The sequence below is a fragment of the Micrasema longulum genome, unplaced genomic scaffold (genome assembly GCF_059751315.1).
Source record: "Micrasema longulum isolate JH-2025_06_02 unplaced genomic scaffold, ASM5975131v1 h1tg000521l, whole genome shotgun sequence".
NCBI lineage: Eukaryota > Metazoa > Arthropoda > Insecta > Trichoptera > Brachycentridae > Micrasema > Micrasema longulum.
Window position 1 is genome coordinate 319250 of NW_028277718.1, and position 18795 is coordinate 338044.

The 18795-nt window shown below is 29.7% G+C and overlaps 1 protein-coding gene across 1 annotated transcript in view; it reads right to left on the reverse strand.

The window, feature by feature from the left end:
• Positions 1-18795, reverse strand: part of LOC148280870 (acyl-CoA Delta-9 desaturase-like) — a 202620-nt gene that overhangs the window by 112686 nt on the left and 71139 nt on the right. The window lies entirely within an intron of this gene.

The following is an 18795-nucleotide window of genomic DNA, read 5'->3' on the forward strand; positions in this document are numbered from 1 at the left end:
ATCCTCTATTTAGAGTAATATTTTGAGATTGTTCAAATGTTTGAGACAAAAGACTGGATTTTACCCCCTAGGGCCTACGGAGTCATTAAGATTTACCAGGAATGGAGAACGTTTTAGATAAGGAGATATGGAAATCTAGACATTTACAGGGCTTGTGACCTGTCATTGGCTGGTTTAAATGACCAATTTACGCACTGTGTAACATTCACTATTTTGCCTATGTTTGAACATCCATATTTCTTTAATTTTGCTAACTGTTGATTTTGATGAAGTTAAAGAGCTGAAACCTTTATTGCTGTGAAGAGGTTCATCCGTCTGAATTATTTCATACAATAATGTGCTACGGCTGAAAACAATATTTAAATTTTTAAACTTCTTCTTAAACCAGTTGGTTTTATTTTTTATATTAGGTTTTTTTTATTTTATGGAGGCCGCCTATATACATGGTTCGCCCCTGCTGCCTACCCATACGGGGAAACGACGTGGTGGTTTGTTTGTAGATTCAAAAATTGAAGTGATTTTATTTTTATTCAATGATAGTAAATAATTGTCTTTAACAACTAAGTAAGTGGTTATAAACAAATATAAAATCACATTAAATAAAATAATTGACCACAGATTTAATGGTTTAAATATTAATACTCTTAAGACCCAGTTTCTTTTAAAGTGACAAAAACAATTATCCAGAAAATAAAATATTTATTGTCTTTTATTGATAACACCGAAAGTAAGTTCAAAAAAATTCGCTTTTCAACAATAGATGTCGCTAGTTCTATTCACAGATACTTATATTATTTTAAGTAGACGATTAAACATTTAAATATAACATTCAAACTATTCAAGCATTCAAAGATAATTGAAAAATCGGAAACTAACGATAAACAGAATGGTGAATGTTATACAATATTTAAAGTGACCACTTAACCCAGCCAATGACAGACCATACGATCTTTAAGTGCCTAGACTTTTATATTTTCAATAGCCTCATATTTGCTTAAAAATATTTTATGTCAACATATGTTGTACAAATAAAATGAACTATATACATATTATGTATGTAGTTGTGGGAAGGTAAATTATATAAATAACATGTGACATAATATTAAAAATTATTGCTTACGATTTCATTTACATTCAATATGGTGACTTTCTTTTTTTTTTTTTTATCTACCTAGTAGCCAAGTACCCATTAGTAAAATTATTCCTAGAGCAGTATTCGGAATCTTCTCTAGAAAGAGGTCAATTAGGGGATTTTTTGTTTTAATTCAAGATAATGAAGTGTCATGGGGAATGTTTAAGATTGCAATAATATTCTAAATGAAAATCATCATGTTCAATTTTACGTGTTTATATTTATTTGGCATTAAATCATCAATGTGGCCCGATATAAAACGCCCAAATTAATTACTCTCTAAGGAGAAAATACGACGATTCATAATACCACCTCTAAATTAGGAAATCCGTTGTGTAGTGATTTGCGCATTCGCCTACCATCCGTGAAGTCGTGGGTTCGACTTCTAGCAGGGTGGACGACTAATATTTATTTGCAAAGTTGTTCAAAATGCAATATTCCATTAATTCTTGAATAACCTTCATGTAACAAATTATCGAAATACGCTGAATTTAATCAAATGCTATCAAAGACAATGCTAATTGATATTATAATGCAGTCACTTATACACCATATACTAATATGCTTGTAGGTGAATTTTAGAAACTGCAAAACATAAAATTACTTATAATATTGCGTACCGTTGAAAATAACTATAACATTTAATCTTAATAATATAGTATAACAATAGTTTTCATTATGATTTGGGTGTAAACATAAGGTTTGTTTGTTTTTTTCCAAATGATAAAAACAAGAGAACACAACAAAAAAAAAATAAAAAATTAGTCAATAATGTATTCTCCTAAATCATCTTACAACCAAATAGCCAATAATTCATAGAATTTTCACCATGCACTGAGCAAATATCGCGAACAATTTTGGCAGGTTTATTCCCCCGATTATACGTTCCTGCTCGTCAAACTATTATTGACAATTCAATTCCATAAATTAAAAAAATACTTACTTGTTTATTTTTATTACCTTATACTTGTTTTTAATTTTTTACTATCATATCAAATTGCATTGTAGTATTGGCAAATACGCATTTCATTGATACATATTTCTTATTTTTTCGTGATAATATATGCTTGCTTGTTAATTCATTCAACTTAAAAATGTCTTTCTTGCTTACTTTAACACTTTATTTATTGTTTGCTTTAAAGAATTTATTTCATAAGCTTATACTTTTGTTATTATTGTTTTTTTTTATTTTCTAAAACTTTTTATTTTTTCCTTTTTAACTAATTTCACATATTTTTTCTGTATATTCTGTGTTTATTATTTAGTATGTTAGCATGTATTTCATTTTTATTTTTTGTAAATGCCTTTTGGGCGTTAATGAACAAAATAAATAAATAATAGAAGAAAGAGTCAAAAATGACCACTTCCGTCTACTTGACATTCCATTTTGAGAGCTTGTAATCGATTTGAATTTAATATTTAACTTAAGAAAAAAAACGCAATATCTTGTCAAGCTAAAAAAAGTAACCATATGGTTCAACTTTTGGGGCTCCTTTTTAAATTTGGATTAAAACGGACACAACTTATGCTAACACCTAATACACAATATTTAGTACATTATGTGGGTGTGTGCTTACCGTTTAATATGAAAATAAGAATCCTTGACAATGTTGTAAGAAAAAGCATTTTGCAATAATTTGCAAGGTTACTGAAGTCATAAAAATGTATTCTCCGCGCGCCAAAAAACAGGAAAACCAAAAGCAGAGCACCGGAAACAGGGGTTTTCAAATAACAGATGGTAAAATTTTGTCTCGTGGTGTAATGGTCAGCGCGTTTGCCTACCATGCAAGAGGTCTCGGGTTCGATTCCCGACAAGTTTGATAAGAAATATTTATCTAAAAGAGTGTTTCAAATGTTAAAAAATCATATTCGATGGACTGATACCTGAAGCGTAAGATTGATCATCTTGCCTTCATGTAACGAAAAATGATTAATAATAATTTTACGTGTTCGCGGAAACGGTTCATTGCATTGGTCATGCCCTAAATACGTCACGATTCGGTTAAATTTTGACCTTTGTTTTGTGACCGTTTAAATTTAAATTGACCCTCCTCATGAATTTTGACGTCACAACTGCCAAGGCCAAAAATATGTCGCGTTTTTGTGGAGACGAATTATTTAATAATTTTATTTTTTAAATTAAAAATGAAAACATGGTAAAAATATAATGATAATAATAAGTATTTTCTAATCATGTCTCTGGTATTGAAGCGAATGAATAATACAATTTTGTTTGTGTAGTAGAACCATAATCCTAGACGAGTGTTTAGGACTCGATTGCTGCTCACAGGTAAAAAATCTTGAAAAAGAAAACCAAGTGAATATGATTCTGCCTCTTTGAGTAAATGGTTGGCGAGTTCGCCTACCATTCTTGAGATTCTGGGTTTGATTCTTAGAAAGACGGACGTGAAACGTTGATTTTGAAGATAGTTCAAATTGAAATATTATATTGTTCCTGGTCTGACTCCTGAAATGTGAGACTGTTTACTTTTACCTTTATTTAAAAAACGATTGAAATACGCAGCGTTTAATTGTACCGAAAAAAAAAGGAAATTAATAAATTATTTGTGACTAGTAAACTTTCTTAATCCTCGCCTGCTCCCTATTTTAATAATTTACTTAGAGCGTGGTTTGTAGTGGTTGTAGTGTTTGTAGTTTTGGGTTTCGGCCAAAAACTACCAGAAACTTTGGCTCCGCCGAAACTTGCGGTCAAGATGTGTCGGATTGCGTCCGGCTGTACTCGAGTAGGAAATTGGCCCAAGAAGATATATTAGATTTTGTTCAAATTTTATAAATTGTATTTTATTTTATTATTTCGAATACAAACAGATGTACAGGTTAAATGAATATAAATAAAAACGATAAAAAATGTAAAAATTGTAGGGCCTGCCCTCCAATAATATGTATTCACTAAATTACATTACAATAAAGCGACGGCATCGAAAATTTAAACTATGTAAAGAATAAATATACTTTATTTCAAAATAAAATAAATATGTACAAAACAAGAAGATAGTGGGAAGGAAAAGAAGGAAATTGATAAGGAGTGGTGAAGGATGATTTAAGGAATGTACGAGTAGAAAATTTAATTTGATTTAATGATTAAGAGAAAAAAAAATACTATTGTTATTGTCTCACTTAAAAACTAGACTGATTTGATGAATATAGTCAGCAGTTATAAAATCATTAACTTTTTCACATTTCACTTTTTTTAAATTAATTTATAGTTGAGGAACTTTGACATATATGTGGGGTTTACAATCCATTAATCGATGACTCACATCTGCTAAATAATTTCACCTGAAATATAGTGTAACGACTCCAAGAAGAAACTCAACGTTCCGTATTGAATTCAATACTTTATATTCTGCAAAACACGAGAGCAACGTCCTGGCCCCCGATTACAATGGAAAGTTAACATAGTTATCTTCGACTGTCTATAAAGTAAAATCAAAATTAATGTACAAAATCGTGTATGTTTTTACAGAAAAAAAATATGTCTTTATCGGTAACATGTAATTGAACATGTTTAGGAAAAAAAATATTTGTACATTCTGTTTTTCACACAAAAAACTTAATTTTGTTTTGTAAATAAAATCGAAGATACTGTAAACTTCCTTTTGTAATATGTACGCACACAAACATTATTCTCTACCTTCCATTACTGTTTCCACAAATATAATAGCTACTAGATACTCCACCCTGATGCTGCAGACAATTAAAAATTAATACAACTTTCGGTCAAAGCGGATTGGCCTACTACTCAGTCAAAGTGCACAATCTACTTAGTAAGTACTCACAATATAAAATTGCTATTAAGAAATGGATAGTGGAGGTGAGTTGCGCACGGATCTATGAGTGGATCAAGCCAAATAGGTAAAATGTGTGTTCTGTTTATGAAATTTGTTTTACTGGTCTTTATAATTTGGTTATGTTTTTTTTTATTATTTTAGTTTATATTGCTTATTATGTTATTGATAATTAGGTTAGTTAGATTAATTACGTTTTTTTTTTATTATTATGTTAAATTTGTCAAATAACTAATTTAAGGCATGTTATACATCAAGGTTCGTAGGTTTTCACGGCCTTCAGAATACAGATAGTGTTTTTCTGGGTTATTATGCCGTGTTTGTGGGCTTTGTATTGCCGACGTTTCGGAGCACATTGCAGTGTCCATCTTCAGGGCTGAATGTATGAGTGTAGTTTTTAGTGTGTTTAATTGTGAGGAATTTGTACCGTGTCGCAGTCGGGCAATGTATGTGGTTAAGTGTGTGGAGTTTGTACCGTGGGCTTTGGAAGCACCGGGTACCATGAGGTTCGTAGTCGTAACCCATCATCCCTGTTTATGTTATTAGGATGCTTGTATGCTTGGATGCTTGGACTACGAACCTCATGGTACCCGGTGCTTCCAAAGCCCACGGTACAAACTCCACACACTTAACCACATACATTGCCCGACTGCGACACGGTACAAATTCCTCACAATTAAACACACTAAAAACTACACTCATACATTCAGCCCTGAAGATGGACACTGCAATGTGCTCCGAAACGTCGGCAATACAAAGCCCACAAACACGGCATAATAACCCAGAAAAACACTATCCATGTTATACATATCGTTAAATGTTTCCCTCGGCACGGGACACCCCAGTGAGGAATATTGTTCTGTATCAAAAAAGAATACAACATTCTAAAAGTATAAATAATGAAAAAATTTAAAAGTCGGGGCCCTGTAGTAGATAAACGTCGTTCCTACCAGAGAAATGGGAAGAACAAAGGTACGCGGTCTATAAAGAGACCACAAGGCGCGGTAACGCCCAGTCTGTCCAGTTAGTCCCAGTGCAGACAGTTCAACACCTCATCGCCGGTACATTTGCGTGACATAATTGCATTCATTATTTATTCGTCAGGTAATAAATAAACGCATCAAACATCAACCTCGTGTCTTCTGTCAATGTCTAACTGGGGTAGGAACTCCAAACCTAGACAACCAAAATCCTACATAAATGTTATTTGAATAACAAAGCATCGAACCAAAACGCGCTAAAAATAAACAAATTTACTCATTCAATTTATGCAATTTATTTCATGCTGTTCTTTTATTAAACACTTATTTTAATGAGTTCGTAAAGTTTAACAATAAAAACGCATATTTTTTGGCGTTTAGAACAGATTACAATAGAGATGAAGAACATTTAAGAGAAGGTAATATATAGAAGTCTAGGCATCTACAGGGCTTATGACCTGTCAATGGCTGGTTTGACTGGCCATTTTACACACTGTAACATTCACTATTCTGCCTTTATTTGAACATCTATATTCCTTCAATTTTATTGGTGTTTGTGAAGTTAAAGAGCTGAAACCTTTTATGCGGGTGAGATTTATCTAATTGAATTATTTCATTATTTTCCTTCAAGCTATATTCCTTTAATTCATACTTCAACTATGAAAACATCCACCCCTTTCCCGAAACTGTTCATAAAGACTTCTTCAGTTTTGCATATCAATATCAATTTTTTTTAAACTAATTAAACGAAAATTTAATATTTCTTTACAATCAAACCGCGAAAATATCAAAACAAATAAACTTTAAAAACTTTCATTGTACCCCTCACTGCAGCATTGTCAGTTTGTGATCAATCAAATACACATGGTCAGCACAATCACCTTTTTCTAATTTCCCAGTATGACAGCGGAGGAATACAGTGTTGGTTCCAAATTGAGACCGCGGCCGCACGTTCCAGATCCCGCATCGGAAAGGAAGAAGAACGTAGTAATACAAACAAATCGATCAACGACACGAAACCCAAATACATATAGGAAACTTCAACAGGTGAAAGAATTAAAGAAATATAGATGTTTAAATATGTGTAGAATGGTGAATGTTACACAGTGTGTAAAATGGCTACTTAAACCAGCCATTGACAGGTCATAAGCCATGTAGATGCCTAGACTTCTATATTGCCTTCTCTTAAATGTTCTTCATCTCTGTTGTAATATGTTAATATAAACGGCTCCCCAGGGAGTTGAATTCAGTCCTTGTCTACAAAAATTTAGACAAACTCAAAATATTGTTCATCTAAATAAGTTTTGGTTTCGGCTGAAAATCTTGTTTCAGTCGTTTTAATGATTTGTAAAAAGTGCATATTAAGTCATTGGCACAAAGAACAAAGGTAAATTTCTGCTTCTTAGGTGGAGCACATGATGTTCGCAAACTTATTTCAGGTATTATTTTTCAAAGGCCAACATATGTGCATCCTCCTGAAATCTGCGTCACATATTTCGAACGGAATCTTCATAAATTTCGATTTTCGTTCACAATGTTTCGAGATCTTGTTTGCAACAATTAGGATTAATCGAAAGCAGTACATTTGTAAACAGACTAAATTCAGAATATAAATTTTATCGACTTCTCTTGGTTTAAAATCTTCTCCTTATATTGCTTTTTCAAATTTTAAATGATTACTTGCTATACTTGTTATTACTTCTTTATTTTTTCTTTTTTCTCTGCTGCCATTGGCATGTTTTTATACTTTTTATACTTTTAAACTACTTTTAATTACTTATATTATATATGTTAATAAAATCAATAAATTGCTGCTCTTACTATAATGTGTCATTAATTTTGAAGATGTTTTTTAAATTGACCTAAATTTAAATTTACTGTCTTATATTTCACTTAAAGATTCTTCTCATCGTTTCTTTGAATCCCTTAAAATAATTATGTGTTTATGTTTTTCCTTTTTTTAAAAAAATGTTATTACTATTTTATTTTATTTTTACATCTGAGCATGTTTTTCATTCCTTATTTCCATTCTTAATTCTTAATTACTCTTACAAATTTTCTTCATTTTTAATATTATTTCCATTTGTAAATACTCACTACAAACTACAAACCTTAAAATATATTTTTTTCACTTAAATTTTAATTTTTAAACAACTTTCATTTATGTTTTCTTTTTCCTTCTCTTTTTTATACTTTCATAATTAACATTACATTTAATTGCTTTTTAATATGGAAACTTCACTGGTCCATTAGAATTAAGTCCAATTGTGTAAAATATTAAATTTTGTAACTGTACTGTATGTTTCCTGAATAAAAGAAAATAAAATAAAATAAAATAAATATGTAATTAATGGCCTTTTTCCCCTTTTAACTACCTTCCCGATAAAACAATCATTAAAATAAATAAATATAATTTGTTAAGTACCCACCTTCGCAGTAAAAATACCACGTAATAATTTAAATATTTTAAATACGCAATAAAAACTATTCTTAAAACTGTTTACTGTAAACTGTTGTAAAAAAAGTTTGTTTATAACGTGTTGTTTATTTATTTGATTTAACTAAACAACAACCGTAAGTTTATTAATTAATCTTTGAAAAACCGCCAATCGCTTTGCCATTGTAACATAAGTATTTAATATGATAATACGAGTTGCCGTTTTTCCAACCAGCTTACGAATTCATTTCTGATAGGAATACTTACGTGCTTTTATCTTTCAATACTTGATTTTTTAAATAAATGTTACTGACGTCATGAAACCACGTGCCATCATAAAAACGTCATTTACAAAAATATCACTAAAAAAAAAACCTTAATCAATGTTTATCTTTTTCATTACCTTTAAAAAATATTGTATGCTTATGAACCATAAAAAATTGCCGAACTTATGCCGATTGTTTTTGGAAATTATGACCTGGTCTTTTACCATGGTTTAAAAATATCTTCCTTTCACAATTCTGTTTACTGTACTCCATAGTTCTAACGCTTCATTATACTTTCGTGAAAAATATCAAAGCTTACCAGATCATGGCTGACACATTTCACCAAATATTGAGAAATTTATCTACCTAATTATTCGAACGGAAAAAAGCTAGTTGATAAATTTAATAAATATTGCAAACAGATGATTTTATTATGAAAAATGTTTATTGCATCTTGTTTATGATTTTTTAACACATTTTCATCTTTGTCGAAAAATTTCTCAATAATAAAACTTAAAGCCCACAAAAAGTTGTTTCCCTGCAGCCTTTTTTACTTGACAACCATAACGTTTTGTCATTTTAAAAATCACAAACAAATTTTACCCTATTATTATATTCAAAAAATATTTTCTTCGAAAGTGGTTCTCAAAAACCCATCTTTCTTTTTTTATATTTCATCCAGCTCTGCGACCGTAAATTTTTTTTTAATGCTTTTTAAAATGTTTTTTAAGTACTCAGGTTCAGGTAAATCAGGTTCCCTTGAAATATCTTCAAAAAGTTCGCTTCCATCAGCGCGTTAAGTGTGTTCTATTTCACATTAACGACTTCCAGAGCTTCAATTTGTTTTGATTATGTTGGTTCCAAAAATTTTCAACTCTCAAATAATTTATTTAATCCCTGTCATTGGATAATTCACATTTTTTTCCCTCAATTTAATTAAGTACATATTACATGATTTTAAATATTTTTTTCAAATATGCCAAAGCTATCAAATTACAGAAAATTCCTCCAGCTAGCTTTTCTTTATAAGCAACAAGCAACTTGTCTTTGTATGTAAGCAATTGACAGGGAAACTCAAATCCTCAGATGCGGTGTTTGGTATGTGTTGGGTAAATTGCCTTAAGAACTTTTACTAAGTTTTGAGGAATTTATTATTTTTATTTGACATAAAACACTTTTGATGTGCCTTTTGTTTTAGTAGCCTTTTGTTTTAATATCCTTCATTATCAATACTTAGTTTTTGGAAAAATAAAAAAAATACCTATTAAAAGCACTAGTTTACATCAATTATTATTAGTACTGCTGTAAACAGAGAACAGAACTATTAGCACTGGGCTGAAATTTGGAAAATCTATTTTAAACTGAATTTAAATTACATAGTTTAATGATACAAATTTAAACAAAAGTAGCTCATAAAAACAGTTAAAAGACATTGTCTCAATATATCGTATTTTTTGACACACATGCCAATAATAGGAAATGAGTTTTTTTATTCTAATAATAGCCTCCAACATAAAACGAATTTTTTTTTTTTAAAAGCGAAAAATTCTCTATCTTTTTTTTAATGCTACTTTTATATTTAATATTACATAGATATATTTAAAATGTGGAGACAGGTTGATCCTTTTGCTACTGAGAATGTAAAGTGGCCGACAAGCTTTAAAAATGCGACAGCCTCACTTTTTTCGCTATTATAGGTTTTTTCTGATTTAGTACATCAGGCGATCGATGAAAAGGTTTTAACTTCTATTATCTTTATTTAAGTTTCGCAGTGCTGATAATAAGTGCATAGCTAACGATTGAGTGATTCACCCTATTTTCCTGTGATTAAAGATATCCATATAATAATAAATATTTAAGTAGGATTAAAAATGAGAGAAATAATTTTTCGCTTTTTAAAAAAAAAAAATCTTATATGTTGGAGGCTATTATTATGATATAAAAAATAACTCATTTCCTATTATTGGCATGTGTGTCAATAATTAGGGTTTATTAAGACGATGCCTTTTCTATTTCCTGTGATGTTAGGAGTTGAACTGTAGTTTTTGCACATGGCAGATCTATTTGATGTATTAAACCTGATGCTGGTGCAATGGTTATGACAAATAGAGGTTTTGTATTCGATTTTCGGTGAGACTACAGTCATTAAAATATTATTTTCTCGTTCCTTAATACAATCTATATTTTTTTTTTGCCTTTTAGCCTGTTATGCTAAAAACCGTTTTTTTTTCTTGGCAATCCATGAAAACTATTTTTATTTCATATACCCTGTCCGGGTAATAAAATCTACGTATGATGTCACACCGCTAGGTCACTAATTAATAATCCGACAATTTATTTTGTGAGAACGTGAGCTTACGAATCTATTGGTTAAGGACGAATGTAAAGTTAACATCACAAGCTAAACAGGTATGATTAAAACTAATCGCGAATATACATAACGCTTGTATTAAGTCACTTGACTATGGTTCTAGACTTCAGTTATAGTTCATCTGTCTTGTGTGGATAATCTTTAAAAGAATTGTGATTTGTGAAAAAAAAGGTTTATTTTTAGTATGTTTATTGTTTCAACTTTTCTTGCTAAAAGCAATAAAATAATTTTGAGAATCCAATGGTTTATGTAAAGCTTTTGCGACAGTTTTTCAATATCTTCAGTTAAATGTGCTTTATAAAATGATATTTTTAAATCTGTGGTATTTGGTATATAGTTTAAAAATAATAACTCCAAAAGTATTTTTATACTGAAGAGCTATTTGAACACTGAAAAAATTGCAATTAAAAGAATTTTTTAAAAAAAGAACTAACAATTTGCACTTGTGCGTTAAAACAGGTCAACGCAAATTTTAAATTTTCTGAAAAATTACGTACGTATGCAAATGTTATGTACATTTTGAAAACACGAATTACCCTTTGATCTTTGAACAAAGATCTAGTTAAGTTTTTAAAGTATTTCTTTTTGGATTACGTATAGCTTGAAAACAGTGATGAATTTTCTTGTTTTTTTAACTCCGTGTACAATTTATTGAAAAATAAAAATTATTTTTACAAAATTAAAATAATGAAAAAAAAAACTTACATCCTATAATAATATTGAAGTTTGTAAAGGAATAGTCATTTTACACAACCAAACGAGTAACAGCTCTACGCAAAACTGACCCCAGGAGTCATTTTTTTTTAATTAATTACATCAAAACCGGCTAAAACTGCTCAAAAATGTCCCGACAGGGATTATTTACATAAAATTCATTATCATGTACGAGATATATATTTTATACATTTTGCACCAGGACAAATTTGTATCGTAAGGGAGCAAACGGTTAATCATAAACTGTCCGCTTCAAAAACAAATTAAATTAATATCTTTTACTTTCTAATAATCACAAATTTCTGTAGGTTGTTAAAACATTTTTTTTGTCACAACCACTTATAAACAAATTCGCAGACTAAACCTGTTTTGAATTCTTGTTAAAATATTTTTTTTATCACTGTCTGTTAACAAAGATATTCTGAAAAATATTATTATGGGCACATTAAAAAAATATACTTTTGCCGTCTCAAAATGAGTTAAGTTACTTCTAGAAATATAACGCGTATTTGTGAAGGTATTGTTAAAATCAATTAAAATATAAAGTATCAGTACAAAATAAACATTGACATTAACTCCTGCACTATTTTTCTGGCAATAATTTTAATATATTTTTTATTTTTGTCCTTAATTTAATTTTGAAACGATTTTTATAACTGCCTGCCTTTTAAAAAAAAAACTTGCTCGTTAAGATTTGTTTATGTTAGAAACCAACAGTTTTTACCAAAAACTACGTCGATTACTCCTCAATTGAAAAGTTTTGTTAAACCAATTATAACGTTATTTCAACCTTATTTTTTATTTGCCCTAAACCCTTATGTTCATTTTATTTACGTGGTTTATTTTCTAAATGATAAAATAATCTAAATTTTTTTTTTCGATCTATAGCTCTAACATTAAAAATTCCAGGGAATTTTTTTATTTTTATTCAAAACTAAAACTTCATGTATAACAGGGAATATAAAAAGTAAATAAATAGCGGTGATAATAAACAATAAAATTATTTATAAAATATTGCATCTTAACAGTAAAAAAGTATTTATTGATAATATGATTTATAAATATCATCTAAGTGAGATAAATATTATTAAATCAGCGAAAAATGAAGGGAAACTTAAATACGGACAATTTCTCATTGTCTTTTGAATGTTAGGAGAAAAAGGGAGTAATTAAAATCATTTTTTATATTTTGTTTATCTTAGCTACTCAATTTCATAATCTAAGAACAAGCGTTATAACATCTTTATGAAAATTTCGTGTGTTTGTGGCAGCAAATCTTGGAAAGTAATCGATAGATTGATTCTTTTTTTTTTACAAAACGTTGCATTTTAGCAGAAAAGTGTTTCGATTGACTTTTTATTCGGAAGTTCTAACGGAAACGGTACATTATATGCGTTTTAAGATAATAATAACTGAAGTATTGTTTTTTCTCGGTAAATGTATAGTTGCCAGACTGTTTTTATTTACTCCTCTAATAATTTATTACTTAAAACGTGGCCAGGTTCAACTCCTTTTAATTAAAACGATATTTACAATATTTTAGTATCTTGAATTAAATATATTGTTTCATCAATTTTAAAATAGGTGGGGAAAAAGTGCATTTTCATTTACCCGAATAAACCAAAATGCTATTTTTAAATGCGTTCTCTACGTACTGGTCCTGTGCACATGGGACAGCGGGACATAATACACGCTTTCTATGCCTAATAATTGTGTCTACCAAAACGGGTTTTCTTACATGTGTTACATTAGGAAGCAATTGCTTTCGTAATTTGTCAATTCGTATGGTAAAACCGTTAAAATAAATTATTATATTATACGATTCTTTTTTATTATCGCCAAATATTTTAGCCGCCGCATCATTTCGATTTTTAAAAAGGTTTGGAGGTAGCTTAGGAGGATGAATTTCAAGGATAATTTTATTCTCTAGTAGGTTTATTTCGTAACTTATTTATCACGTTTATATGGGGGTATAAAAATAAAAAAAACATAAAACTGAATTTAACAAGGAAACAAGTTTTTTTATAGAAAAAAAGTAATTAAATAGTTTAAAGAAAATAAAATTCATGCCGACTGAAATGTTTTGAATCCTAATTGAGTGAAAAAATTCACCGAAAAAATCAATCAAATGGTTTGGTTATTATTGTTTTTTAATGTAATTTTTTGTTTCGAAATGTTAGTATTCATTGTTCGTAGCATTGACATTTTAATACATAGACGTGCCCTTCATTTTATAACTAATATATAATATAATACAAATCAATATTTTAAAAAGTATTGACAAGAAAACATACCTATCGATACTGAATTTGTTTATTTAAAGCAGGACTGCTCTCAGCAATCATACATATGCCGCTAAAAAATTGAAGGATACTTATTTTTGGTTCATAAATAAGTTTGTATTTTAACGTTAACAATCAACATTCGCTTTTGGTGGATCCCAATCAGACTATTTCCCTTAATTCCTTATTATTTCAACCCATTTATTTCTTTTCAATAGATTTTAAATGAATTACTTATAATAATAAAAATACGTGTAGTTTTATTCCAATATAATTTATAATTTTTACCAGTGACCGACATTGTTAGACTGGTGAGAGACTAAACAAATTTCTTTGTCATATACAAGTGCAAGCTGGGGTTTTAAATCATGATTTTATGTAATAATGCTAATAAAATAGTTTAAATTAGAAAAATTTTAGTGTAAAGTAATTACAATCGTATGAATTAAAGTTTTGTTTGAATGCACATAGTAAAAACAGATGTTGAACGTATAATTTTATGAAGTTTTCTAATAAAAAAATATTTAAATTATGTTTATTCAAATTTTATTAAAACTATAACAGGGGTCGCTGGTAGGTAGTTCCTTCGACAGCCATGTCCCCAGGCCCGGGGATAGTTAGGTGATTCTCTGGAAGCGAAATTTCTGGTACTTAATTCTTATCGAGTGTGTTATTGTTTTTATTTAAATGGATACAATAATGGGGAATGAAAGCATGTTATCAGATTATTCAATACTATTTTATCGGGGCAATCCTTTAAGCGGTTTATTTCTAAAACTTCAAGTTTATCTAATTTTGCAGCAAAGCTCTCATTCTCAGTCACAGTCTGTTTTATTATATACATTTAAAAAAACTTAAATTCAAACTTTTGTTATTATTATTACTTATATTATTTTTATTTTTATTATTTTCATCCCATAATTATATAAAATCACGATTTACAACCTCTGCTTGCGATTGTATATAACATAGAAATTTGTTAAGTATTTCACCAGTCTGACGAAGCCGGTCACGACGAAGCCCGGTCACTGGTAAAAAATATAAATAAAAAAAAGAATAAAACTACAAAAGTATTTTTATTATTTTAATTAAAATTCAGTTCCACCAAGAAATGTCAGTAGAAAAACTTAATTTATATTTTAATTACCAATAAGTTTAAACAAGGAAGTACCTACAAAATGTAATAATTACAGTTTGAATTAATATATTTTTGGTTGTTTCCTTAACCGTTCCGTTTTTCCCCTTGGAAATAATTAGAAAATGTTGATTACTAAGATTAATTTATGTAAAATCGATACATTGTTTTTTATAAATAGCGCTTAAATTCAAAAGTATCACTTCGCATTAATGGTCGTGAATTAATGGTATATTTAACGTTTTTGTTATTATTGTACGAAGAAATGCAATCGTAATCTATGTAAATGTTTAGTTAAGATCAAAAACAAAAAATATATAAAGTTAAAGTATATAAGTAACCCCGCAAAAACTGTTTTTGAAACTTTTTATTAATGATATGAGTAATAACTTTGTACGAATTTGATCAAATGGTTCTGAAGAACCTCATCTACTAAATGTTTATTGATTTATTATTTTTTTGATCTTCAGTTTAGTACAGTTCAGCGCTGCACGTGGCGTTTATTTTAAGTATAAGTTTATCGCTTGTTGACGCAGGGAAGCTCCTACACCAGTTGGAAAAGATAAAATAAAACGATGCTATACTTCGAAGTGTATTTATTACAAACTACAACATGGATGGAGAATACTTTATAAGGGAATTTGGAATTCTAGGCATTTACAGGGCTTATGGCCTGTCATTGGCTGGTTTAAGCGGCCACTTTACACACTGTGTAACATTAACCATTTTTCATATGTTTGAATATCCATATTTCTTAAATTTTTCCATTTGTTGATTTTAGTGAAGTTAATGAGCTGAAACCTGTATTGTTGTGAAGAGATTCATCTGACTGACTTATTTCACATACTAGACAACGCCTGAAAACAATTTTTAAATTTTTAAACTTCTTCTTGGACCAGTTGGTTTCATTGCAATATTTGAGTTTGTCCAAATGTTCGTAGACAAAAGACTGAATTTCACCCCCTCGGAAGTATTTATTACATGTTGAATAAAATACGGAATTCTATTATGAAGCGTAAGAGTAACGATAATTACTAAATTGAAGTGCACTACGTTTGTTGGCCTCGTGGTGTAATGGTCAGCGCTTTGCCTACCACGCAAGAGGTCTTGGGTACGATTCCCGATATGATTGACATGAAATATTTATTTAAAAGGGGGGTTATCACACAAGAATATTTCATAGTCCCTGTACTGGTGCCTGAAGCGTAAGACAAACCATGTTACTTTCATGTATCATAAATGATCAAGATACGCTGCGATTGCATAATGCAGTGCCCTATTTTAATTTATTTTAATTTATTTCAATATATTTATTTCATTAATATTTTAATGCATACATAACACGAAAAAATTAAAACTAAAATTTAAATATACAATGATGGTAAAATAAAAATACCCAGCAATTATAGAGAAAGAATGCTTTCCTCTCTGAACTTTTTTCACTAATATGCATGCACCATTAGATGCGGAAAGGGAATGATGCTGTTCCTACACCCTGTGGCCCTTTTATAGGGCAATTTTATTTGTTCTGGACGTCTTTATGGCGGGGATGACGTTATTGTACGCCAGAACTTCGCATCCGATTCCATTATAAAGAATTAACATCCTGTTTGTCTTTAACAATATAAATGTGTTGTGTTCAACAAAAAATGCCAAGTTGCTTTCTTCGGTCGAAATCGTGTTGCCCAGATTTATTGAAATTTATGTTAACATTTTACAACAGAGATGAAGAACATTTAAGAGAAGGTAATATAGAAGTCCAGGCATCTACAGGGCTTATGACTTGTCAGTGGCTGGTTTAAGTGGCCACTTTACACACTGTGTAACATTCACCATTCTGCCTATATTTGAACATCTATATTCCTTAAATTCTTTCATCTGTTGATGTTTGTGAAGTTAAAGAGCTGAAACCTTTATTTTTGCGGGTGAGATTCATCTAATTGAATTATTTCACCTACATACTAGGCAACGCCTGAAAACTTTATTTTTTCAATTTCTATGCTTCTTCATGGACCAGGTAATTTATCAACAATATTTTGAGTTTGTTCAAATTTCGGACAAAGACTGGATTCAACTCCCTGGGGAGCTGTTTGTATTAACATATTACAACAACATAGATGTATAGATGGAATATAGATGTTCAAATATAGGCAGAATGGTGAATGTTACACAGTGTGTAAAGTGGCCACTTAAACCAGCCATTGACAGGTCATAAGCCCTGTAGATGCCTGGACTTCTATATTACCTTCTCTTAAATGTTCTTCATCTCTGTTGTAATATGTTAATACAAACAGCTCCCCAGGGAGTTGAATCCAGTCTTTGTCTACAAAAATTTAGACAAACTCAAAATATTGTTGGTAAAATTTATGTTTTTGTAATATTTTTAATTTGTAGTATTATTTAATAATATGCATGCTTTCACTTTCTTTTGTGTTTTATTCCAACCCGAAACAGAGCTCTTGGCCTCATAGAGTTTGAGATACGTCAATTATTTTTTTTTGTCATGAAATTAATAAACAATAATTTTAACAATAAAAATTCTAAATTTCTAGTTAAATAGCGCGTGTGTTTGTCACCAAAACAAGTTATAACAACAAAATAAAAATATTGATGAATAACTTCCACTAACCATTATATTATTATTATGATTTTATTAAGCTTATCAAAATTTTAGTATTGGGGTTTGAACACATAATTTTGCTGAATTCGCGTCATTTATGATATTTTATAACAAATCGGTAATATACATCTTGTGGTTTGCATAAATTAACTTAAACAACATTAAAATGATGATTTTAAATAATGGACACCTGTATATGAAACTGGTTTACCTTGAAAAAAAGGTGAATTAATTACTAGTTCCTTCATTATATATGCACGAAATTCAATGAAAGTCATACAAAACTATCGTAAAAGCAGCGTTTTTTTCTCAAATAAAAAGAATCAACAAAATATCAAAAATCATATAAAAATTATTCAAACAACGACAGGTCATAAGTCCTGTAGATGCCTAGACCTTATATATTCACTTCTCTAAAATTGTCTTTATATTTGTTGCAATATATTCGTATCAACAGCTCCCTAGGAGGTTGAATCCAGTTCTTGTTTACAAAAATTTGGATAAAATCAAAATGTGTATTTTTTTGTATACAGTCTTTAAAAAATAAAATATATTTATTATCACAATATAAATACATATATAAATATTTTCTTCTTTTTTTAGATACCTCTATAATAGTAAATATGTTTACGTGTATGTGTGTAAATACATATATACACAGATATATGTTATAAAATTATAAATAAACTTACTAATGAAACTTCTTGGTTTAGTATACCGATTATTTTTCGGCCTCGTGGGGTAGTGGTGAGCGCGTTTGCCTACCATGCAAGAGGTCGCGGGTTCGATTTCCGACAAGGTTAACGTGAAATATTTAATTGAAAAGGTTTTTTCACTTCAGAATATTTCGTAGTCCCTAATGATGATGATTATTACCACGTGTAAGAAAACACTATTAATTCCGATTTCCTGTAGCACTGAACGTCCTTAATATGATAAAAATTATGACCAGTACTTATCTCCTAGTATTTAGAAATACTCGAATGTCGTTGATTGAAGTAACTTATTCTTTGAGGTAGGGATCAGTACTATGCAAGTTCCTGGCGTCA